General features: G+C 36.0%; 1 protein-coding gene across 1 annotated transcript in view; it reads right to left on the reverse strand.

Moving 5' to 3' along the window:
* Positions 1 to 26,260, reverse strand: part of nalf1a (NALCN channel auxiliary factor 1a) — a 79,187-nt gene that overhangs the window by 39,217 nt on the left and 13,710 nt on the right. The gene's annotated exons all lie outside the window — the stretch shown is intronic.

A 26,260-nucleotide genomic window follows, 5' to 3' on the forward strand; every position in this document is an offset into this window, starting at 1 on the left:
AGTTACAAACTTGCATAGTTTTGGCCATAGTGTACCTTGAAGATTAGTTGATGAGTTCATGGAGAAGTTCAAACACGTCATCAATTCTATTAATTTTACAGACCTATGCATCAAGTCCCCATTTTGAGCAGAGGTCTTATTGGATGGAGTGCTCGTATTTGAGGAGCTACCTGTCAGTCCCTGAACTTGCAGCCTTGTGCTTTATTATCTATTATGTATTATCTATTATGTATTTGACAACATATTTGACACTTTTGTGTAATGGGAGGCACAGTGGTGCAGCGAGTACCATTGCCCCTCACAGCTCCAAAGTCTCTGGTTTGATCCTGAGCTTGGGTTAATACCTATGTGAAGTTTCGAAAACAAACCGACAGGTGGATGGACTATGCTAAATTGCCCCTAGGTGAACAAGTGTGTGAATTATGTGTGTATGGTGCCTTGTGATGGACTGGCATTCCAACCAAGGTGTATTCCTGCGTCATGCCCAGTCTTCCTGGTGTAGGTTCTGGATCCACCGCAACCCTGAACAAGATAAAGTGGTTGCTGAAGATGAATGAATGAATGAATAAATAATGTATCTCAAGATTTATTTTACCTCAGCTCTTCTTCATCTGCTGACTCTCTCACTCCTCAGGTACTTTTTCTTCTTCTTGCTTGAGTGCAGCAAGCATGTGTGTAAATACAGAGATAGATACACCGATGGCACAAATGATGCTTGGTGGTCCAAATATTGAGACAAATTGTTATTTTATGTGCTGTAGCAAGTCGTTTTTTTCCCTTTCATCACGATAAAACATCTCCACCACATTACTGATTTGTTTTTTTTCTTTAGCATTCTCCAGCCTAGTGCTTACACTATCCATCGTATGAATATCATTCTTAAACTCCAGCGTCTGTGAGGAGTACCCCATTGTTCTTTTCATGTGAAGGTTCCTCTGGGATGGTTACCTGTAGATAACCATCTGTTCATAGTTCTTATTTTTATGCATTGTTCTCTTTATTAATTTACTGCCCTGAAGGAAAGAATCAGTAATGAATCCTTTTTTGAAAATTTCTCTTAATTGTCTCTTAAAATGACCAATTGTTAAACACTAAAAAAGTGTGCAATAGGAAAGGTACATGATAAAATGTACATATCCAATGCCAACGTTTTAGATGTAGTCTTTTTGTCCATATTCTTGCTGTTCCTATGTTGTGGTCTAACTGCAAAAATAAGCAGCTTACTAACCAATAGTACTCTTATGGTAATTTATGTCAAGCAACTAATCATTTGGTAGAACCGTGGTGTGTTTTTGTATTTTGCTTGTAATAAATAATTGTGTCTGGATTTTTCAAAGTGCTCTTCAGGGTTTTTGTTATTTATTCAACATTCAGCATTGATACTAAAGTTTTTTTAATTTAAACTGCAGATTCAGTGCTACTGTCAGATGTCGTCTTATGCCTGCTGTGTCTCCAGTAAATCTCAAAGTATTTCTAATGTAACAAAATCAATTCCTTAAGTTTGACTTAAACAATTAACACTTTTGGATGTTAAATACAATGCTGCTGAATATCCCAGGCATCAGAATGTCCTCCCTATTATCTCACAAGACCTAGCATAGTGGACAAATTTGGTCATTACACAATATGTGAAAAAAAAAAAAAACAGGCTAATTCTTTTTAATGATTGTTTCTTGCATTTTCTTGCATTTCCCATTACATGGTTGACCACATTGGATAACTACTATAAAATGGAAAAAAGTACTCATAAAAAAGTGGAGCTATACTCTCAGCTTGCAGAGTAACACTAAAAAGTGATGTCAGTTTCAGGACATGATCTAAACAGATCTTCAGTAGAGAGGCAGTAACTGTACATAACAGGGTGAATGACATGCAAAAATTCCTTGTTAGCATTGTTAAAATCAACCTAGTTGTGCAAAACGATCTAGAGACATCAAAATATCAATTCTAGGAATGTATTGTTCAATTTGGTATTTGATGTGCTGTGGATATATACTGTATATAATGATGCCCCTATGTGCAGCTGAGGTACAGGCTGTGCCAAGATTATGTTCCTGAAAAGAGGACGCAGTAGCTTCAGAAAGTGAGAGATAGTCAAGGCAAGATTATGATTAAATCATTAAAGTCAGTGAGCAGGAAAAGAGGGCCTTGAGGAAGGAATGAAAGGAAGTGAATAGAATAGCCATACCTAGAATGTTTCAGAATATTCCCCAGCAAGCCCAGACAGTTTTGTCCAAAGGCCTCATGATGACAAAACTTATGTGCTAGGCTTATCTCAAGTTTACTTCAGTTATATACTGTCAACTCCTTGCCTTAAACTTATTAAATACCAACCCATTGCAAAGACTTGATTTTCACAACTTATTTGAAGTGTAATTTTATACCTTATTTATTATCTGCAAGATAAATAAAGGCACAAAAATTAATGTATAACCACATCACTCAATTGTATATAATCACCCACTTTATAATCACACACTGTATAATCGCCCACTTTATAATCACACACTGTATAACCACTCACCGAATAATCAGCTACTGTACAACCACCCACTATATAATCAGTCACTGTATAATCACCCATTGTATAATCACACACTGTATAATCTCTCACTGTATAGTCACACACTGTATAATCATTCACTGTATAATCACTCACTGCATAATCACACACTGTAGAATCACTCACTGTAATCACACCCTCTATAATCACATACTGTATAATTACACACGGTATAATCACACACTCTATAATCACATACTGTATAATTACACACAGTATAACCACACACTATAATTACTCACTGTAGAATCACTGTGTAATCACACACTGTATAATCACTCACTGTAATCACTCACTGTATAATCACACACTGTACAAAAAGTCACTGCAGAATCACTCACTGTAACCTCTCACTGTATAATCACCTACTGTAGAATCAACCACTTTATAATCACTCACCGTATAATCAGTCACTGTATAATCACCCTGTATAAATACTCACTGTAGAATAACTCACTGTAACCACTCACTGAATAATCACCTACTGTACAATCATCTACTGCAGAATCAACCACTTTGTAATCACACAATATATAATCACAATATATAATCGCTCACTGTAATCACTCACCATATAATCACACACTGTATAATCACTCACCATATAATCACTCACTGAAATTAGTCACTGTATAATCACCCACTGTATAATCACACACTGTATAAATATTCACTTTATAATTACTCACTGTAGAATCACTCACTGTATACTCACCCACTATATTATCACACACTGTATAATCACCTACTGTATAATCACCCACTATATAATCACACACAGTATAATCACCTACTGTATAATCACTCACCATATAATCACTCACTGTAATTAGTCACTGTATAATCACCCACCGTATAATTACACACTGTATAATGACCTACTGTATAATCACACACTGTATAATCACACACCGTATAATCACCTACTGTATAATCACACACTGTATAATCACACACTGTATAATCACACACTATATAATGACCTACTGTATAATCACACACTGTATAATCACACACTGTATAATGACCTACTGTATAATCACACACTGTATAATCACACACTGTATAATGACCTACTGTATAATCACACACTGTATAATCACACACTGTATAATGACCTACTGTATAATCACACACTGTATAATCACACACTGTATAATCACACACTGTATAATGACCTACTGTATAATCACACACTGTATAATGACCTACTGTATAATCACACACTGTATAATCACACACTGTATAATGACCTACTGTATAATCACACACTGTATAATCACACACTGTATAATGACCTACTGTATAATCACACACTGTATAATCACACACTGTATAATCACACACTGTATAATGACCTACTGTATAATCACACACTGTGTAATGACCTACTGTATAATCACACACTGTATAATCACACACTGTATAATCACACACTGTATAATGACCTACTGTATAATCACACACTGTATAATGACCTACTGTATAATCACACACTGTTTAATCACCCATTGTAATTCACCTACTGTAATCACTCAGTGTAGAATCATCTTTTCATAATTCCTCATTGTTTAATCACCCAGTTGTGAAATTCTGAAAACATCTGATAATTTGTTCATAGCTATTTATGATGTATTAATCAAAGTTATCATTAAGCATCACCAGTTTCTTTATGTCTCTATATTGAAGATTTTTAAAGGGTATAGTAAAGATAAAGATCTGCTATAAACAGGATTGGGTTGATAAATGAAATTACATTTTACTATTCTTTCATATCTATGATAATAATAATAATAATGCTACATTGTCTTCTCTATTCATTCACTCTATTCATAATAATTTGTCATATTTAAAATTATGTAAGAAGTTAATCTATGCTTAATTATCCACTTGACAAGGGGTCTATCACTATCTCCTGAGCTTTTAAGGTAAATCACAGCGTGTGTTGTCTCATAAATGGTTTTGATGGAAAAAAGGAATATCATTAACATCAGTTACTGTATATGTAATATATTTAATACTGAAGTGTATGGAATGCTGTGCTCTTACATTAGCTACACAACTTGTTGACATTCTGGTTAGGTTAGCTAACTGGTAAGTAGAGTAGAGGTTAATAACGCACAAAAAAAACTTTCTGTCTATTCTGTTACTGAATATAGGTAAACAGTTATGATTTAGCAAAATAAGGATGAGATTTTGCAATTTGCAATTAACAATGGCAGCAGATGTCAGCTTAATTCTCCTGCTATTAGCATTTAAAAATGCTAGTGACATATGATTTTGAAAAGCAAACACTGTGCATTTTTTATTTTCATACATTTGATACAAACGGAACTATTATCTGATTTGAATTAGGCTAGATCAGGCTGAAATTGTAACGTTACTAGAAAAAGAAAGTTGCAAACACCTTGAGCAGTTTGGTCTGTTTTACATTTCCAGTATCTTCACTTCACTTTGTTCTATGTAACAAATAATTACTATATTCACCACCATGAAACCATGAAACGATACAGCACAGGGTTTTTTTTTTTTTGTTTTTTTTTTCAGTTATATTCTAAATGCACAGTGAATAATTTAAAGAGCATTTGCACAACCCTGGATATAAATGTATCAAATTTTAAAGGAACCTTCTGAATATAAAATCTCATTGTGAGTTTAGCTATGTGCTTGAATCTGACAGTAACAATGGAGTGTCTGTTGACAAGTATTCCTTTTTATCAGAAGTATAGAAAATCTAATAGAACAGACATACCAGTGAAAATGAAAAAGTATTTATTTTGCAGTCTTGCTCTGCCACCTTGGATTATGCAGGCAGAAAATCACTAGACAGATGTGCCCTGTCTGCACTTACACTTGTGTAACGAATTATTTAACATTTTTCAAAACCGACACCAAGATATTTAAATAAATGTCATTCTGAAAGCTTTTTTAATTTTTAAGAATATGTAAAACAATTGCACATCAGTGCTATGCATGTAGATGTATTTGTGGACAAAATGGAAATCTGATTATATGGCTTTTTATGCTTTTGTTTTATTTATTAATAAAAAACTATCAAGACATCTGTTACTAAACTGGAGGCATTTCATAGAAACATGTCTTGCATTTCTAATTTCCTTGGCAAGATGATAAAGATGCTCTGCCTGTATAAATTTCTCATAAATCCTGTTCTTGTTTGAAATGTCTGCTTCTATAACATCGAAGTGAGCCTGTTTAATCAGAAACCATCATGTTTATGTTTATGTATAATTGGGAGTAAATCACCTTCTATGATGTCCGGTAGATTATTAGGTTTTCCAGTTTAGCATTCTCACATTATTAAATAGCTGAGGCAATTATTTGGGGACATCAGCGTATATGTATGCGCCTATACAGTGTATACATTTGTATTAGTAAGTACATACTCTCTAAGACTAGTGCTACAGGGCCTATCCACTGACACATCACCTACATTGGAACAAAAACACCAGAAAAGGGTGCTAACGTTTTTGACAGCCTTGAGATCTAAACCTTTTTTCACAGACCTACAAAAGGAATTCCTTTCCGATTCTAATTCACATGGTTACTTGTCATGTCTCTTTCGTCTTTGTCTCTTATTCTCTTCCTTTTCTTATGCACACCTGTCACATGCCAAGCAGGAATATGGAGAGAAAAGCAGACGTGACAGCAGTTGGTGAGAGGCGGAGGGTGATAAGACTCATTTCCTGAAACAACTGGGGTAGAATCATAGCGATGCATAATATATTCTTAATCAAAGGAAATAAAGAATTGAACAGCATGTCTACATGCTGGTTTTTCTCCACCACTCTAATTTCTTAAGCAAAGGGAGGGTAATAAGAAAGTTGTTTAATTATTCAGTAGATTGAATCTGCTGCAAGATAAATGGCAGACTTTAATGCTTGCAGCAAATGTCTGTGTCTTCGCCTAATAAAGGGATCTGATAGCCCAAACAGTAAACAGGAACTTTTGTGCAAACTTGTACAAAAAAATAAAAAATATGGCTGGCTATTTTAATTGTAAACCTTTAAACCTGATATACAGCTGGTCTCTCCAGATTCTCTACTCAGCAGGCAAATAATGTGAATTAATTGCACTTAAGTCTGGCAGTGATTTTTTTTTTAATAGCTCACACCTCTAAACTTGCTTTATCTAGCTCCTTGCAGTGTTGCTCATAAGAAATTCATCTCAAATGTAGATTGTTAATAAATAGGAAATATAGTAATATGATACAATGTAAAGGCTGACTATTTATCAAATGAGTAGTTTCAAAATTAGTGGCTGTGCAGGTATTAAACAATGTGGTTGGGGGGGACTGCTAGGTTTTTTATACAGTTTAATACTCAATGGAGATGTTGAAAGGGCTACAACAGCTACATAAGCCCTTCATGACAACTGACATAAACATGTATAAAGGCTTGTCTATTAGCTTACTGTGCATCCCTGAATTTCCCGTCGGGGATTAATAAAGTTTATCTTATCTTATCTTAAAGGCTGATATCTTAGTTTTGTTGTCATAAGATGTGCTATGACACTTTCATGAGTCATGTTACAAGATCATGACTTTGCAGCTCAGCTACTCTTGGTATGTCAGAGTCACAAAATGATGATTTATTGCTTGCCAAATGAGGTTAATTGGAAAATTGAACAAAGGGCAGTACTTCCAAAAGATGCTTGCAGTGTCTCCTGATTTTGGTACTTGGTGGTGACATTGGCATGCTGTATAACACTGTGACACCTCAATAATTTGTTGGTTAATGTTGTATTTTCATTAGTCCCATGATTAGTTACAATAGCGTTTAATAGTAGAAAAAAATTAATCTCAAACATAAGTAGTAACTGTTAGATTTTGCTGTTAGCACCAAAAAACAAAATAGTAATAGCTTCTTTTACCCCCAAAGTTTTAATGTCATACTATTCAATGTCATATTTAAAAAATCCAATGTAGAAGTAATAATGTAGTACAGTAAATGCAGTACAGCTATACAACGCAGCTGTGCTGAGTGGCAGCAGAGGCTTAGCTTGGCTAGTTAGAGATCTACTAGCATGATGACAGGACTGACGGCGTTATTAGCATGAAAGTTGAAGATTTAGATCCTTATCTGAGCAGAGTGTATAGACGAAGAGGTGAGAGAGCTGGACAGACTAAAAACTAAAGTTCTGCTGCATCAGTCTCTTTAGGTGAGATTAATTCCCACTGGTCTCACCAGCAGCGGCTCGTGACCATACATTCTGGTTGGGCAGGATGACATTAATAACGACATAGCCTCACACTAAATTAAGTCAAGAAGCTATCACACTTGACTTATGCTATAGGCTACTATCTAGTGAGTAGCCTATAGCATTTTTAGAGTAACTCCATAATAAGCAGTTGAACGTCGACAGCATCCAGTCATCCAGCATACAGTCTAGCAGCTCGTTTTGAATGGGTTTGAATGTACCTTTGTTCAACTGTGTTTGATACAGCAGGTGTGTTTCTTGTGTGCAAGACTCAAGATTAGAATTAACAAGAGATGCCAGGTTTCATGAAATTTCTAGCCCAATTACATCTCAACATCCACACAAAAGACCTAAAATTAAAAAAAAAATCAATACTGAAAATGGGAGACATATTTTTCTTCTTTTTTCCACTGTCTTTGTGTTGGGAAAAAAGGTTACTGCTTTGCACACGCATTTCTGAATTATGGATATTATCAACTCCAAAATCATCTTTTCCCTCTCTCAGTCTTTGCAATACATTTAAGCAATATTACACAAGCAAGAGTGTGGTTATACTGAATATAAACACAGCTGTGATCTGACCATAAGTAACCAGGCTTTGCCGATATTCAGTATAACCACACGCTTCTATAAACAAGAAATTAATATCAGGTAAGTGACTTTTCGGACACAATATGGCCAAATGTCCTGTTTATTTTTGCTCCACTAGCAGAAGTAGATCCGGAAGAAGCCACACTCACTTTATACCACATAGGCTAGCTGGCTAGCTAGTGCACATTGATTTGTACATTCCCGTTAATGGTGCTTCCACCAAAACTGGTGTCCCTTCTTCCTTTTCATCTTTATCTAACAAGCTTTAATATTTTAAGTCATAAGTTTCATATTCCTGAAAAGTATCATTGTGCCACTGATGATGTCGCTATCACTACTGTACTGTAACCCTACTTTCGAACTAGGAAGTGAAATTTTACCTGGCGAACACAGATGAGCGGAGTGACACACACAGTGAAATGTCCCAGTGCTGATATAGGAAATATAGGCAATCTTGGAACACTACTCGACCAATCAAATTAGTGGGCCAGAACTAACTGCTGTATAACTTACAATAGAAATGGTTGTGTATATCACAGACACACTGTTTGCACTTTATTAGATTCATTTATGATTATTTGCTATAAAACATGATCAAGCAATCTGGCAACACCATTAACTGTTCTGTCTGCTGCTCCTCCCCCAAACATGGAGCAGCATGGTTCCTACCCAATGGACCTCCATTAGCGCTTGTTGCAGTTCCCATTTTTACCACTAGGTACAATAACAGCTCTATGGACGATAAGCAAGGCAGTAAGCAATATCTAGAAAGGCAGATTATATCTGAATGAGGACTTTATGAAAATTAATACTTGTTGAATGGCTGATATAACTGGAGGGGTTCTGCCACCGTCAGTGGGTAGTCATTGTGGGTAATGTAGGAGACCATTAGCCAAAGTGAAAAAAGACCAACTCGTTCATGAAAGAAGTTTAAACCTAAAAGTCAACACAGAATTTAACCATAAAATAAATCTTCTGACTAATTAAAGATCACATATTGATTATAATATTGATATGCAAGTCATCCTTTAATGTTGCTGGATGTAAGATTTCATCCTCTCTGGTACATAAATGCTATTGCAAGCTACTTAAGGAAGAAAAATTTCATTATGTGGGTTATGCTGCACTCTTCTCCAATGTTCAGATTCATCTCACGGCTGGGAGTGCAAAGTCAATACACATTCAGAGAGAATTCAGAAGCTGCATCCCAATCCGCATAATCTGCACTAAGTAGGAGGTCTAAATAGTAATGACACCATTGCTACACTGACAAACTACTAAGTATGGTAGTATGCAGTTTTTGGATGCTGCTCAAGTATTCGTGACACAGAGAATATAATTACCTGTTATATTACATGTCACAGTTACTTAGTATCAGGTAAAAGACAAAAAAACCTCTCAGCTACTCCACTGTAATCTCACTGAGTGCTGGTTCCACGCATCTCACAGGATGATAGATGCAAACTGTCCCTGTAATAGTATAGTGAACAAAACTATCAGCTCTGGTCATTTCCTGTGTGTGTATTTTTATTGCACAATCTGTGTACTATGTGTATTTTATTACGTAATCTGAGTATGTCAAAAATGTTAGATGATTCACTTACGCCTCATACAACCATGTTTAAAATACAAAAATACAGAATAAAACACATACACCTCTCATTATTCACTTGTTGGCTATCATGAGTGAGCTAAACAACTTCACAACTTGGTAATAATCCAAATTCCACAATGAGGTGTCAGGAAAAACATTTTAAAAGCAATGTGAAAAGGCCAATGTGAATGAAAACCTTTTGTTACATAAACGGCATTTGCAGGTGTATCTGGAATAATGTGGACATGGCCTTAGATAAACAGCCAGTTCTCAGGATGTTCTAAGTAAAATTATACATGTAAAAGTGTTTTTTAAAAAAATAAGTCTTTGGATCATGTTCAAATCCAAGGGATGATAGGCTGATCAAAGATGTTTCTGTGATGACTTCATTTATACAAATACAGCATAATGTTAACTATACCATTATTTCCAATTTCTTTATACTGGTACACCATCACACCCTGTTCCTAACAACACAGTATATAAATATACTTATATGACTAAAAGTATCATCCACCACAGTACTAGCAACAAAGCCAAAAAAAGGTCATTCTTCAGAAAAAACTCATACGCTTTGCATTCCATCCAATTTTCAAGCTGCCTTTTAAAGTTTCCTAGTGAAACAATGAATTTAATTTCATTTGGCAGTCAGTTCTGCCCAGTTAAACAAACCAAAAAAAAAAAAAAAAAGAAAAGCAAGATACTGGTTTAAAAACAAAGAAAGAAAAGCCAGATGAGTCAGTGTCACCATGTTTGTCAGAGAGCAGATATATTTAATCACAGGATTCTCTCTCTCTCTCTCACTCACACACATACACTCACACACACACACACACACACACACACACACACACGCACACATATCCACAATAGGAGACAGATTTCACCTTTCCACCTGCTAGTCTAACCAGTGTGAACACACATTTACAAGCTTCTATTCTAAGATTTCATCATCACTCTTTAACAGTACATTGTTGTAAAATACCCAAAGTTCTCTCAGACACACTTTAAAAAGAAGCTGTCTAGGGAAAAGTGAATCACTGCACACATAAAACGTCCACACACATTTTATAACCCTGATCACTCTACAATATTGAATACAAGACCTTGGAATTATAAGGTTCTAGCTGACATTTGTTGTGAATTTAAGACTTCAAGTTTTGATTCCCAGTCCTTCAAATATATTTTGTGGTATTTTATTCTTTCTTGTTTCTTCATAGTTCTATTCTATTCTATCTGGTTTAAAGGTAAAGTGGTAAAGGTCTGGTATAAATGTAACATTTGTAAGGGTGTGGATCATGTGCAAATAGAACGTTTTAATTTTAAAATCCTGTTTTGAGTTTAACTGTGTGTTTGTATCTGATAGTAAAAATGCTCTTTCTCTAGACAGGCATTTTTAATCAGAAATATAGAAAATCTGAAAGAATACCAATAACAATGAGAATTATTAAGCACTTTCAGTTATGTCTACAAATTCAATTCAATTGATTTGCTTGTAGTCTACATTAACATTACAAAAAATAAAATAAAACAAAATTAAGTGCAAAACATTTTTATTGTTTTTGAGTTCAGCTGTTAATATAGGAAATATTACTTTAAATAACAAAGTTGTTTTAATCAGCACTGCTCAATATGGCAGTACATGGGTTTATAATTAACCTTTATTTTGTTTCTCTCTTATTTTTTAAATAAGTGTACTGTTTGAGCAGTTAAAAAAAATATTTCATGTTAATGATTTTTATTTAAAATTGTCCTGTATAAAATTCTATAAAACATTCTATTTAAAAAAAATAACTTCAGCTTGAATGATTACAGGAAAAGACTTTCATTGGAAATCACTTGTCATTGGAAATCAAAACGTTTTCAGGCAATTCTGTTATTCTACGCAAATAATAAAAAAAAACTGGCCTTGTACATTAGAGGCGGTCAAGCAGGATACTGTAGGGAGGATGTGTCTGGATGATAATACCCTGCAGATAGAACTTTATAATACCAAAGAGTAACAGGTCAAAGCAGGTAAAACTTTTTATTTCTTATACTTTAAGCAATAGTTTGGTGTAAAATGCCTCACATATATTTGGTGACATAGACACAAGGTTATAATTCCAAGGTGACTAAAAAGACTTGGCATTTTGATAAGGTAATCTAGGTAATCTAAAGAAAAAACAAAGATAAAATAAGATAAAATAAAAATTTAGACATATAAAAATGTATGCATAGCATAGATATACAATGGATATAAAAAGTCTACACACCCCTGTTAAAATGGCAGGTTTTTGTGAAGTATAAGAATGAAACTAAGATAAATCATGTCAGATCTTTTCCCACCTTTAATGTGAAATTGCAAAGTATATAAATAAAGTGAAAAATGATCAGAAACCTTCTTAGGGGAAAAAACTTACAATAATCTAGTTGCATAAGTGTGTGCACCCCTAAACTAATACTTTGTTGAAGCACCTTTTGATTTTATTCCACCACTCAGTCTTTTTAGTTAAGAGTCTATCAGCATGGCACATCTTGACTTCACAATATTTTCCCATTCTTTCTTGTGAAAACATTCTAGAGCCATCAAATTGTAAGGACATCTCCTGTGCACAGCCAGCTTCAGGTCACCCCACAGATTTTTAGTTGGATTCAGGTCTGGGCTCTGGATAGGTCACTCAAAACATTGATCTTCTTTTGGTTAAGCCATTCCTTTGTTGATTTGGATGTATGCTTTGGGTCATTGTCGTGCTGAAAGGTGAAATTCCTTTTCATCTTCAGCTTACTAGCAGACACCTGAAGGTTTTGCACTAAAATCGACTGGTATTTGTCGCTATTCATGATTCCCTCCACCTTGATAAAAGGCCCAGTTCTGGCTGAAGAAAATCAGCCCTAAAGCAGATGCTGCCACCACCATGCTTCACTGTGGGTATGGTGTTCTTTTGGTGATGTGCTTTTTTGCACCAAACATACTTTTGGAATTATGGAATTATTATACCTTTTGGAATTGGTCTCATCAGACCATAACACATTTTGCCTCATTGTTTGGGGTGATTTAGTTGGGCTTGGATGGTTTTTGTGAGAAAGGGCTTCTGTCTAGCCACCCTGCCCCATAGCCCAGACATGTGAAGAATATGAGAGATTGTTGTCACATGCAGAGAATAATCAGTATTTGTCAGATATTCCTGCAGCTCCTTTAATGTTGCTGTAGGTCTCTTGGCAGCCTTGGTAAGTTTTTGTCTTGTACTTTTGTAAATTTTGGAGGGATGTCCTGTTCTTAGCCATGTCACTGTGGTGCTCCATTTTCTCCACTTGTTGCTCATGGCCTTCATGGTGTTCCATGGTACATAAATTCTTTTATACCCGTCTCCTGGTTGATATCTTTCAACAAGTGAGATACCGTACAGGCTTTGTACGCTCTTTGCAGACCAGGGCTTCAGAGGTCAGATGAAACCAAGAAGATGTGAAGAAAATCCTACAGATACAGCTGGTCTTTATTTGGGGTTAATCAGAATAATTTCATTGATGACAGCTGTATGATAATTACTTTTGAACATGAGAGTGAATGTGATTGGTTCATTCTGAACACATCCCCAGTTATAAAAGGTTATACAACCAGGTTATTGTAACTTTCTTATTTTTCCTATTTTTCCCTAAAAAATTTTCTGATTGTTTTTCCACTTAATTTTTATGTGTTGTAATTTCACATTTGAGGAAAAAGTGGCAAAAGTTCTGACATGATTTATCTTAGTTTCATTTTTTTACTTCACAAAAACCTGCCACTGTAATATAAATAGCAAACCTACATAGAATGTATCATATAAATCTATAACTATTCAAGAAGTACAGTATACTGTGATGCAGTTCTATACAGTGTAATGGTTAGGTATACAGTATTATCCACAGATGAGGTACTTATCCACCGATAAGGTAGTTACAGTTTTCGTATTGTGTCCAGTGCAGATAGTGCATAGATGTACAATGACGTGTGGATAAAAAAGACGGATTAGAGTGCTGAGTTGTACAATCTGATGGCTTCTGGAAGACATGATCTGATAAAAGATGAATATAAGCATAACAGTTAGATAGAGATTCCCTCATGTGTAGCAGCAGGCACTCAGAACACACACGCAGACACACGTTTTCATATTTGATGACCATTGGTAAAAGAGAACAAAACAATGGCATTTGAACAAGCTACTCGAGCGAGCATGCTCTGGGTTAGAGCCTTAATGTCAGCTCTAAGTCAACTGTTGACATTTTGTATTTGTTATTAATACCAGCCAAGCATGGTGGTACAATAGACTGAGCCTTGATAAATGTGTCTCTCCTTGTTGATATATAAATATTTCACAGAGGATTGTGGAGGATCAAGAAAAGCTCATGGTGTGTTTATAACAATAATCATAATAAAATACTGACATACATACTGTATGCTCTGCATATTGATACATGAACAGTACAGTACATGCTCATTTATAATTTTTCACTCAGATCAAACCTAAAGCGTCACTGTGCATGACTTGCCTTACATCAGTATCACTGCATCATTGTAGAAGCATAAAAGAAACCCAAAATAACTTCATTAGACAGATTATTTGCTCTGGAGATCAGATGACAGCTTGTCAGATATTTGTAATTAGAGCAAGAAAGAGAGAAAAGGCTGATGCACAGCATTTGCTGTTTATCCAGCTATTATTACTAGAACTCCTTGTTTTTCTGGTTAACCACTTCTAACACACTGCTGACACCGGATGACGATGACTGGATGATGACTATAAACGTAATAGATGTGCTCAAAATATTCGTATCTGTACGTATATTCAGATTTAAACCTGAAGTGGGCGTGGCTTAAACTGAAAGATTTTCTTGCTGTTAAACATGAACCATAGCACTCGCCTGCAGAAATACTAGAAAACAATGGAGGGAAACAAACATAGAATTGTTAGCACTGTCATCATGGACTGTGAATTCAACCTCGAGTTTATAATTGGTCTCAACTAAAAACTGTTTTTAGTGTGTTTTTTTTTTTAATCCTGCTCGCACAATTATGATTTTGGTTTTGTTTGTAGCGTGACAGTTTCTCACGAATTTTACTTTTGCCTAAAATAAACCAGGAAGTTACTAAAGGGTGAAAGAATGAATGCTATCAATGCATCGCACAGAGACTCATATTCATGTTAATGAAACTGCTTTTTCTTTGTCCCACTCCCTCATGCCTGCATGAAAATAAAATCCTTCTGCTTGCGTGACTTTCTCATTGTGTCCCGAAGGATCCCAGTCCCGATGCACACATCTAGTCTGAATCAGCTTTCTAGCAAGCTTTCTGAAAAATGATTCATATCGGTTTGAATTTGTTTAGAACATATTATCTCTTCAATCCAAGTAATGTATTCGTATTCGGTTACATCCTTAATCTGTATGTATCCACATATAAACATGGCTCAAATCTGCTCTGAAAAGATTATTGTGCTCACCCAGCTCAGAGGAAATCACACTGTTAGCACATTTCAACAATATGGTGTCAACTTAGGCTAATAGTCCCTAATAAACTGCTGCTTACATATACAATAGTGCACATATAATCATTATGCTTACTTCTGACACAAGTAGGCATATAGCCACATAGTGTCACGCACAGTCACACACACCCACTTCACAAATGTCATAACCCCAGACATTTCTATGGTCATGGAAATTTCGCTGTTCTCTTTTTTCCCTGTCACTCTCTCACCTTTGCAAGCTTTTTTTTTCTTTCTAAACAGTATTCATTTATTCCACCAGATTCAAACGAGACGCCTGGTGATCCAGAGAGGCTTAGCAACTCACTTGCTGTGCCTCTTTTATTCTGCCATGACAAAAGATATCAGATCAAACATAGTGCCGAGGCCCATTTGCTTAGTCCAGGCTCCTTCGTTAAGACTTTGACGCAAGTATCCAGGAAATTAAGAGATGGGGAAATGCTTGTTTGGGGGGGGTTGGGGCATACAAATTGCAACTAAAAGCAACTTGACTCCGAAAGCTGGAAACTGGTAATTAGTTTGTGCCTCCGCCCAGAAACCAGATGATCTCATGACAATTATGCACGAGTTTAGGTTATGTTATGGCAATGAGAAATGTATTGTTGGCCAAAACTGTGAGCAGTCATATTGAACATTTTATAGCATTTTGAATATGTACCAAAAGTGACCTAGATGCAACCAACAATATTTAATGCTTTTTCAGCATATCGGTTTTGAGTGGTTAGGAATTTGCCAGAGCACTAAGTCACTAAGCCTGAATCACAAACAATCCTAATGGCTGCTGCAGGCATTTTAATGGTGCAGGCAAGTTCATGTGTTTGATATATTTAATAGCAACTTGTAAAAAGATATTGTAATGATTGCAGGAGCATTTTGATGATTGTGGTGCTATAAGGGGAATCACCTCCGCTGTTAAGTAATGAGGTAGAGATTACACAAGTTTACACAACTGTCTGCTACTTGTCCACATAACAATTGCAGCTATGCAGCAAAGCTGAATTTCATATATCATCAAACTACATCTAACAATATATGCTCTCTCCAGACTGCTATTAACTACGGTGACCTGTACGTGCAAAACACATTACCAAACGCAACCAGCATATCAGAAAACACAACAACATGAGAAACATGACAGCAAAGTCAAAAACACAACAGCAAAACCGAAAACATGGCAGCAAATTAAGAAACACAACAGCACAGCAAAACCAAAACACAACAGCAAAACCGAAAACATGACAGCAAATTCAGAAACACAACAGTATAGCAAAACCAAAACACAACAGCAAAACCGAAAACATGACAGCAAATTCAGAAACACAACAGCATAGCAAAACCAAAACACAACAGCAAAACAGAAAGCATGACAGCAAATTAAGAAACACAACAGCATAGCAAAACCAAAACACAACAGCAAAACAGAAAGCATGACAGCAAATTAAGAAACACAACAGCACAGCAAAACCAAAACACAACAGCAAAACCGAAAACATGACAGCAAATTCAGAAACACAACAGCATAGCAAAACCAAAACACAACAGCAAAACCGAAAACATGACAGCAAATTCAGAAACACAACAATATAGCAAAACCCAAAACACAACAGCAAACCGAAAACATGACAGCAAATTCAGAAACACAACAGCATAGCAAAACCAAAACACAACAGCAAAACAGAAAACATGACAGCAAATTCAGAAACACAACAGCATAGCAAAACCAAAACACAACCGCAAAACCGAAAACATGACAGCAAATTCAGAAACACAACAGCATAGCAAAACCAAAACACAACAGCAAAACCGAAAACATGACAGCAAATTCAGAAACACAACAGGGAAAAGTTTGTTTTAATCATATTTCCATAATATCAGTGTATAGAACACTATACTAACACAAATAAATGTACTGTAACTGTAAATCCAGGGTTTAGGTCAAGATTCGGGTTCATTTCCTCTTTCTGCATCCTCTGAACGTTAAGCTTACATTTCCACAACCTGAACTTTCTCAACATGAATTTCTGCTAGTTGAATTTTTTCTAGACATGTGAATAAAATGTTCTATAAGCCTGAATTTCCAAGACTTGAATTTTAAAAGGATGAATTAAGACCTCATGACTAAAGCACTTATTTAAAATTAATTAAGACTCAATATGTTCAAATATCGAAGACTGTCAGTCAAAAAAATTCAATAACATCAAACTGTGCATTGTTTTTTCTTTCAGGCATAATTAATTTAAGTCCTGGCAAATTTTATTTAATTCCACAGATGGGTTCCTTGCCTCTATGCTAGTGTATGGGCCAGATGAGATGGGTAAGTTTGACCCATCACTCATTTGCTATCTGAGATGGCTTTATGACCAAAGCAGAATCACTTAGACTTATTGTATCTGTTATGTCATCCAAAGACTTCCTTCCGTTACATAAATACAGAGTTTATACATCATACAATTGCACAGAATACATTTTCTCCATTTCCATCTAAAATGGAGAAATGGGATTTTCTCTATGCAGCAGGCAGCTTCCCTGCGCTCTTCTGTGTGCTGTGATCCCCATATCAATCCATCAATCAGGGCAATACCCTGCTCTGCTTTAGCAGAACCAGACCTTCCTGATACAATTTCCCCAGCACCATAAACACTGGCTCCAGCCAATCATAAACTATTAAAGCTGTATATTCACAGTGGGAAAAAAAATTAAATTTAAATTTAACACGTTCGCTGTTTTAAGAAACTGCTTTCTGGTAGTAAAATTACATTATTTATTTAAAAAAAAACACTCTAATTTGAATTAGCTTAAATGGTGACATTATTTTTTGTTAAACCGTTTTAACCACTTAAGTGTCAGAAATTGTACATTACAGTAGTTGCATGAAAAAGAAGAAGAAAGGGGAAACAATAAGAAGACTTGGTGTTTCTAAGATATTTAGTTCACTCACACTGCCTTAAGTAACTAGCTACTAAACTTTTTTTTTTTTTTTTTGGATGTTGTGCTAGCTGGGTAGGTTGTTAAATTTGTCTACCTAGTACTAGAGACACACTTGTTTTAACAAATAATACATCAAATAATACAAAATAAAAAAATAATACATCCAATAATACAAAATTTTAAAAAATCATATTGATTAAGTTATAGTTATATTATTTTCCATAGAACAAATTTGTATAATAACAGTAATTATCTTGTTTTTTGCTTTTTACTGTAGTAACTGATAATGAATAACATTTATTATATATATATATTATAAAATATTATAACTGTAAAATAAAAGACATTTGGAATTTATGGACAGTTAATTACTGTAATGTTTGATGGTTTATCTGTCACTTTTGCACATGGTAAATTACTGTCATTCATCAGTAGCCCAGTTCCCAGACGTTTCACCATTTTTCTGCAATATTTTTTAACAATATAGCTCCTTTTCTCTTCTGATGAACAGGGTCCCTTATAAACTGCTCAAAAGCCAATTTGTGATGCTTTAATGTTTAGGCAAGAATGATATTCGGGGGAGTTGAACCTAGAAGAGAGGAACCTTTTCGCTATCCAGATGCATAGCAAAAGCAAGGGCTTTTGAAGTCTACAGGATTGTACTATATTTCTTGAACTCTCTTTTTCTTCACTTCATACACACTCACACTGAGTTGACTTGAAGTGACCAGGGATGGCCTTATGAATCAATTAGACCTCTCTTTGCCATGCATCTGTCTACCTCCTGTATCCATTTATTTGTTTCTTCTACTTGCCTAGCTATTTACGTCTCATTCATCCCAGAGAAATCAGTAATGAACATAGAGATAAATGTCAAAATGCATCTGAATTTCCAGGCGGTCAAACCCACACAAAATCCCTTTTTAGCTCCAAATGTTCAAAATTCCTGTCTGAAGTTCAGAGGCACTAATCTTCTGTGTATTAGCTTTGTGCATAAAAAAAAATACTTGACTCTGATGGTAAAAATCAAGAAACATGAGCCAATCTTCTGTTGGTTTGTCGGATGCAGAGCTGATTGTCTCCTCTTGCGCGAGATACAATAAACAACTCCTGCATGAGGACTAATGGCTGATTACATTGAAGACGAAAGTATCAAAGTGATGCTGGTTGGAAGTGAAGTAAATGGCTTGGCAAAAATAACTACAGTATCACCACATGGGTTGTTTATTGTATCTCTGTAAAATATACAATCACCTTGTTCTCTCCCTTTTTAAAACCAAGAAGTCTTTTTTTTTTAGCAAATTTTTATTCTCAATTTTTGTTTATTCAATAACAGTGGTAAGACACTTTAACATAGGTGACAGCAAATAGCAGTCCACCATCTTAATACAGATTACAATATTATTTGGTCTACCAACGAAAAGCATGTTATTTTGCATGATATTGTGTGAGGCAATTTGTATCCCAGACATTCAATATCATTGAATTTCACATGCAACCCAAGTTAGATTTAACACATGGATTTATGCCATAAACCAATAGCAAAACAGATATCTATTTGTTGGGGCAATCCATTATAGGTCAGCAGATCCTGAATGAAGGAGATTAATCATAGAATATTTCCTCATCATGTGTTAGGTGAATTATAAATTGTCAGGACTACACTCAAAAGGTTCCAAAAGGAACTCAAAAGGGTTCCTTAAAGAATCCTTGGAAAAAATCCTTAAAATTTCCATGTAGAACCCAAACCTCTTGTATAAAAGCTTCTAAGCAAAACCCATTCTAAATCTAGACCTTATAACTAGAACTATAAGAACCCTTGAGAAACCTTTTTTTCTGTTCCGGGTTTTGGAGTAAATAGTATAACTGCATCCGATTCATTTATGGACAAGAAAACACTTTCACTTATCTAAAAACATTTATAAATCTTACAAACTGTACTTTCGAGTTAAACTGTGTTAATAGCCCATTGTGATTAGTGCTTTATCTGTATTAAAATATGGTATTAAAATATCCCTTGTTTGGGAACACAGACTCCATTTACACCTTCTCGTTTAATGCTTCTTCTAAATTTGGCTGTATCCTGATAAGATTTTAATGGCATGTGTTTCATCATAGTCAAATATATCTCAGGTTAGACAGAAGTCAGATTGAAAAGTGATTAATATAATGATTAATAATATGCAAATCAGCACATAACATCTGACCGCTAACTTCCTGTGTTGTTCCCTGTATTCGGTTGTTTTATGCAATGAATACTCCAATATTGCAATTTTATGAGCCATTTCCTTCAGCACTCATGGACCACATGGGCATTATGGCGTAATCTTTTGTGTACTGGTTTGGTTGCAGCTTGTGTGTGTGTGCATTTGTGTGCATTTACTTGTCTTGTATAACATTTGGATAAAATGTTTCTTAGTCCTCCTGGGCTGATCAGTTCATTTTAAATCTGTTTTAAATTTGTCTTGGGTACAGAAAGTCTTAAAGCAGTAAGTTAACATTTTGAGGCCACTAACTAAATGTCTCATGGCCACAAATTAGTATGTTATGGAAACAAATTGTGTAACTTCAGCACACAGTGTAATATGTTGTGTTCTTCACTTTCAGAACTTGCTTAAGGTAAAAATGGGTTAATTGTATAACAAAATGTTAGTGCCATCCCTCTCACCCTGAGATCATGGTCAATTTCGCTCTCTTGACTACCAGGCCAATCCCTGTGGCATTATCAGGATTCGAACTGAAGATCTCCCAAAGATAGGGCTAACATTTTGATTAGATTTCATTATGTCCATAATGATTTAATACAACTGATCACTCTGTCTCACTCATTTATAAAATACAGTAGTTGCCACAAGATAGATCTTGACAAACCTAACATTAATATATTAATTTGTAGCCACATGTTCTTAAAATAAAAATAAAAATAACCTCTATGTCATCTCAGTGGCTCAGTACATGGGTGCATTTATACTTTAGTTTTTATGTAGATAATCTGTCTCCATATAGATTCTTGATTCTCAAGATGCATGAAACAACCAACCGTGAACAAGGTCACACATGACAATGAATACTTGAATCCTATTAGATTGTGTGAGCCACCCAAACTTACCTACCAGCCCCTCTTTTAACACCAATAAACATAACATTATTAACATCATCCTTAAAAGCGGGAATATTTGGGAAAAGAGGTGCAGAAAGAGCACTTTCATCCATGTATCTTATTTTTTATCCATATCACTTTATAATACCAGAGAAACATTCTTGCCTTTTGATTTAGTTCACCAAATCAACAGGTTGGGGGAAAATCCTTGGCATTAGAGAGCCCTTCCATCTTTGTTTTCACAGATATCATTTTCTTTTTCAAAAGCAGCAACACAATACAAGTCTATTGTACTGCTGCTGTGCTATCTTATCACTGAGGATTTGTGCAGTAGTGGATAAGTCTTGCTCAGCTGCATTGGATTATGCAGACCCCTAATCACTAGACTGAAGTTCTTGGTCCTCACATGAGTTCAGAGGAGCTAAAACATGTCCTACACTTCCATATCCACACAAAAGCACATCCAGTGCATCTCTAGAGGGTTTTTTTGTGCCGATGAAGGGCACCTGAGGGAACATTGTGCACCCTGAACGTGCTCCAGCTGGTTGAATAGGAAAGGATGAGAGGTCGCTTGTGCTCTGACGGAACAGTGCTCTCTGCAGATACTACAACGCTGGCATTTTTTGTGCACTGATCAGAAAGAAAGGATTAGGAATAAAATTAATGAAAATATATTTCCAATGTTTGAGAATATTTTGCTATTATTGTAAATACTTTATTCTAAAATTCTGTAAAATGATGTCATCCGTATCTCATGCAAAATTCAAACACAAAAATTCCTATATAAAAGAGCAGTGTCACTGACTGCATATTTGCAGATGATGTAAATCTCTGGGATTTTACAGTGTACAGTATAAAGCCCTTGCTAAAAGTGCCCCAGGCTTTCGCACAAAATAAACCTCAGGAGGAAAGATGGAGGAAGAGAGAGTGTCAGTCGCTCCCACTGTGCCAGTGGGGGGCATAAAACATTGCTCCACTGTGCCATACGAGCCACGATAGGGGGTGCCTGGCTGCAAGCGTCTGGATGACAGTCAAACTCCTATGAGCAATGGTCCCAGTGGACCAGAGTGCTATGGAGCAAGCGTCATGTGAATGATGGATTCAAACTCTTAAATGACTCAGAAATATATTTTATGGCTGATTTGTCGCAGAAAATATTATGGTGGAAGTTCTGATACTGTGCAATAATTCAGTCTCCATTCAGTGTTCGTTCTCCATATCTACTTGGCCATCATACACAATCTTACACACTGTGAATAAAAGGTTAATTTAAACCAAACAAGTGTTTTATTATTACAGAGGATTATACTATAAACAATTGTGAAATTAGAGTAGTGCATTGGTTTACAGTAAAATATCAGAAAATGCAAAGTTAGATATCTAACATTTTATGCAAGTGTGAGAATGGCAAAGATTCTCTTTGTATCCACATATGCAAATTAGTGGCTCGTTTTTGTTCTCCATTTTATGTGAAAACAAAGCCTTGCTAAGTTTAAGTTTATGTGCTAGTACTAACTTTGATGTAAAGCACTGAGATTCATCTTTTAGTGTGAGTTAATTCAAAGATAGAGGTTGTTGACTTAGTGCAAGCTGGTGGTGGCTCATTGGTTAAGGCTTTGAGCTACAGCTCAGAAGATTGTGAGCTCAAATTGCAGCGCTTTCAAGCTACCCTGGTTGGGTCCTTAATGTTCAACGTGCCTCAGCTGAAAGTTACAATCCACTCCATTTGCCTGATATTTTCAACAAAAATGTCAGGCAAATGTAGTGGATTGTAACTTATTTTATACTGTATATTTTAGTTTATACTGAATTATATTTACAAGTATTATGTTAAATGCTGCCAGTGAATTACTGTAAAATCATTTGGAAAATTTACAGTATAGTACGTTACGGGAAAAGTATTAAATTTTATAGTAAAACCTTTACAATGTTACAATGCACAGGTATTACAATGTACACCTGGAGTCTCTCTTGTACATCTAGGTTCAAATCAAACTGAAGGTCAGATGCGTGATCCTCTCCACAACAACACACAGACACTACCAAACTGATCTTCCATTGATCTTATCTGTGGTTCCCTGGAGAGCAGCCACAAACTACATGGGCCAAAAACAATCAATGCATCAGGGGTAAAAATAGCCTGTGTTTTCCTGCATCTGAAGAAGTGGGTTAATTGTTTATCCATATCAAAATGTCAGTACCATCCCTCCCACCCTGAGAGCATGGTCAAATTCGCTGTCTTGACTCCCGGTCCAATCCCTGTGGCATCATCAGGATTCAAACCGAAGATCTCCCAATGATAGGGCTAACATTTTTCCTGTGTCCACAATGATTTAATACAATTGATGTCTCTGTCTCACTCATTTATAAAATACAATAGTTAAAACTATAAATACAATAAATACAATAGTAAAAAACTAAGTGTGTTTGTCTGTGCTGATCTGAACGTTGTTGTTACCTGATCAGGGAAAGAAAATTGTGTAGTTAAAATAGCTAGCTAGCTGACTTAGTTACAAACTGACTCAAGTCACTCATTTCTCTTTTACTGAATGCTTTGTAGAATGCTTATAGAAAGAATGCTTTGTAGAATGCTTATAGAAAGACTTCATCCTAGCTTACTATTACGTAGTACAATGTCTAGCTCTAATGTAGTGTCTATGAACCTACATTTTGGCTAGCTAGCTGTAACAGCTAGTCACAGGACTCCTATAGTTAAACTTGTGCTTAATTGTAAAAACTGGTTTGTTACTAACTGTAGCTTCTATCTGAGTCCTTTAAATCTCAAGTTAATCCATTTTGAATATAATATTTAATATATGAGGTTAGTGGTATGCATTGATTTGAAAAATGTGGCTCAAATTAAGTAGCTCGAACAGTGCAGCTACTGAAACAGGTTGAGACTTTGGTTTGGTTGCTGTTGGTTATCCATATGTCTTCTGTGGACACTGAAAGAAGTTTTTGTGCTTTAACAAGGCTCAAAACAGGTTCAAAGAAGGCTCAAACCGTTCACCCTATCATCCAGAGATCACAAGTTCCAATCTTGCAGATGCCACAGCCACCCGTGGCCAGGAGTGATGGCATACTCTCTCCCCTGAGTACGATGAGTGGGAGGGATGGCATACTCTCTCCCCTGTCAATCATAGCAACACTTGCCAATCGTGTGCGTCTATGAGCTCATGCATGCAGAAGAGGACACATAGCGCTTTCCTGCAAATGTGTTATACCGTCCTGTGATGCTGCATGAGCAGCAGTTCGTAAAGATGCAGTTGGCTGGATTCAAGTGTCTCAGAGGAAGCATGTGTTAGCCTTCACCCTCCCCAGTTGGTTGCTGTCATATACTGCTTTGATGGGGGAGAGTTGGCGGGTGGGAATTGGCCAATTAGAGGAAAATGAGGGGAAAACACCAGTTTTATACGATTTGACTGATTTTACCGCTGCAGATAAAAGACACTCGGTGTCTAAAAATGTTTGTTGAATTCTCATTGTTACCAACAAGTTCTATGAGAAGTTCTATGAGAAGTTCTATGAGACATTACATGAGACATTCTATGGGCAGTGGTGGCTCAGTGGCTACTGGCCTTGTGCTTAGAAGGTTGTGAGTTCAAATTCTAGCACTACCAAGCAACCCCCAGCAAAATATCCTTAGCTCATTAAGGTAATATTGAAGAGTCTTTAATACCCCCTTTTCTGCATGACCCTGGATCTCACTGATTGCTGACATAAGCAGAACATTGTAATTGTCTATAGTCGCAGGTCTATCATTAGTAGATCTTCATCATACATTCAGACATGGTGAACGCATTATCACACTGTCTGTTATAAAATTCAAAGACCGCTGTAATCACACAGTTTAAAACCAATTTTAATCACAGAGCAGTGCGCCAAGCCCACCAAACAATGCTTGAGACACCTTAGAGGAATATGTCAACAATTTGTTGAAAGAAATGATGTGGAATATGTGCATTTGTGTTGCTGCTCACTAATTTATGTTGCGATGTGGTGGCTGACCATTAGCAAACATACATGTACATGTATGTACATGTAACATACATGGGTTGTTCTCAATGATGAAGGTGTCTGTTTTTCAGAATTATCCATATAAGCTTAGGGTAACCTCCATTTCATGTGCCCCTACCAGTTTTCAAAATACACCTACGCCCATGAAACTAAGCATGTCAAAAAGAAAGGCAGATGCACTCCCTTCATGTGTCTGCACAAGCCCAAAGTGCAGAGTACAGGGACAGAGTTATGGCAAATTGAAATAAGATCTACATCCTTGCTAGAAAGCATTACGATCTAATGTAATTTGCTTTTATCAAAGGGCAAACATGGCAACTATGTCAGTAATGTAACATGATTTGAATGTTGTTCAAATATACTTTCATTTGCTTTGTTGCAAATCACTTTAACTACGTTGTTCTCACAGCCAAAGCAAGTGTGTTCCGAGTGAAAGATCAGCTCCACGGCTACACAATCCCTTGTGCTGCAAGTAGCCACTTGTGTGCTATAGATGATATGCACTTCTACTGTATGTCATGGGAGGAAAATCAACAAGGGTATTTCAGTGCTTGCTTAAGTGACAAAGTTGTTCTCCAGCATTCCTTCCAGCTAGCACTGTAGCCTCTCAGTCATACTAATAACATATTTGACTCGTGAGCTGGGATGAAATTACCCACTTTGAAGAGAGAAGTAGTTTCCTACACCACAGAGCCCTGCGGTAGTCATCTCAGCAGGTCGCTTCACTATGATGGTGTGCAGTAGGG

The sequence above is a fragment of the Pangasianodon hypophthalmus genome, chromosome 26, assembly GCF_027358585.1.
Source record: "Pangasianodon hypophthalmus isolate fPanHyp1 chromosome 26, fPanHyp1.pri, whole genome shotgun sequence".
Lineage (NCBI taxonomy): Eukaryota > Metazoa > Chordata > Actinopteri > Siluriformes > Pangasiidae > Pangasianodon > Pangasianodon hypophthalmus.